The 1,055-nt window shown below is 40.7% G+C and overlaps 1 protein-coding gene across 4 annotated transcripts in view; it reads right to left on the minus strand.

The window, feature by feature from the left end:
• LOC101861383 (neuroglobin) overlaps positions 1-1,055 on the minus strand; it is a gene marked incomplete at its 3' end in the record, with an annotated part of 59,403 nt that overhangs the window by 48,256 nt on the left and 10,092 nt on the right.

Below are 1,055 nucleotides of genomic sequence, written 5' to 3' on the forward strand. Positions count from 1 at the left end.
TAGATGGAGTGAGGAAAAGAAAGGGGGGGGGTAAGGAAGAGAAAGAGAAAAAGAAAGAAGGAAAGAAAAAGAGGGTAAGAGAGGGAGAGAAAGACGGTACGAGAGAGAGTGAGAAAGAGAGAGAGAGGGGGGGTGAAAGAGACAGAGAGAGAGAGAGAGAGAGAGAGTGAGAAACAGAGAGACAGAGAGACAGAGAGACAGAGCGGCAGAGAGTAAGGACAAGCTGGAGAGAGGTGGAAAAAAAATAGACAGTACGAAAAAGAAAAGGAAACAGAAACAGAGACCGTGAGTGAGAGAGACCAGTCTGGGAGAGTCGACGCAGCCGACAGGAAAGAATTAAATCATCATTGTCGGGCGACTCTGCAAGTGTCCTAATGATAGTTTTCCGTCCATTTACACAGGATTTAGGCCATCGTAGGTACGAAGGCTGCTAGGGAACGACTGATGATGTAAATACGGGATGTAACGCAATGATAAAAGAAAGTCACATTTTGGTGAACGAAAATAGAACTTCAGGAGAGTTGTGGATAAAATGTTGAAGAGCTTACTTATTGGCTTGCATTCCCATTGAAGGCTGGCACGCTTGCACAATAACTCCGTTTGCTAGACCGTTTATTTCAAATTACCGTTCGTTCGCCTGTGGATCCAATAGTGTTATAACCTGTTATGTGCATTCCATTACGACTCACACTTTCACTTCTCTACGGAACGTCAAGTATATGTTTGAAATTGGAAAAAACAGATGACAATAGTGCAAAGTGCCTTTCTTGAAGATACGCTACTTTTGTATTCCAAGTTTGACGCATTAGCTCTTCACCAAGACGAACAGTACAGTGTCTTGCCTTGCAATATGGTACATTAAAATTGGTGATGCAAAAATTTTATTTTCCAGAAAAGTTAAGAATCTTGGCATCTATTTTGATTCTAGTTTGTCAATGTCGGCTGAGGTAAATCATCTGATCAGCTGCATGTATTTAGAAATAAGAAAAATTAGTAAAATACGTCATCTGATCAATACCAAGAATACTGCTTTACTAGTTACTAGCTTAATTTTA

Source organism: Aplysia californica, unplaced genomic scaffold (assembly GCF_000002075.1).
Source record: "Aplysia californica isolate F4 #8 unplaced genomic scaffold, AplCal3.0 scaffold00483, whole genome shotgun sequence".
Classification (NCBI taxonomy): Eukaryota; Metazoa; Mollusca; class Gastropoda; order Aplysiida; family Aplysiidae; genus Aplysia; species Aplysia californica.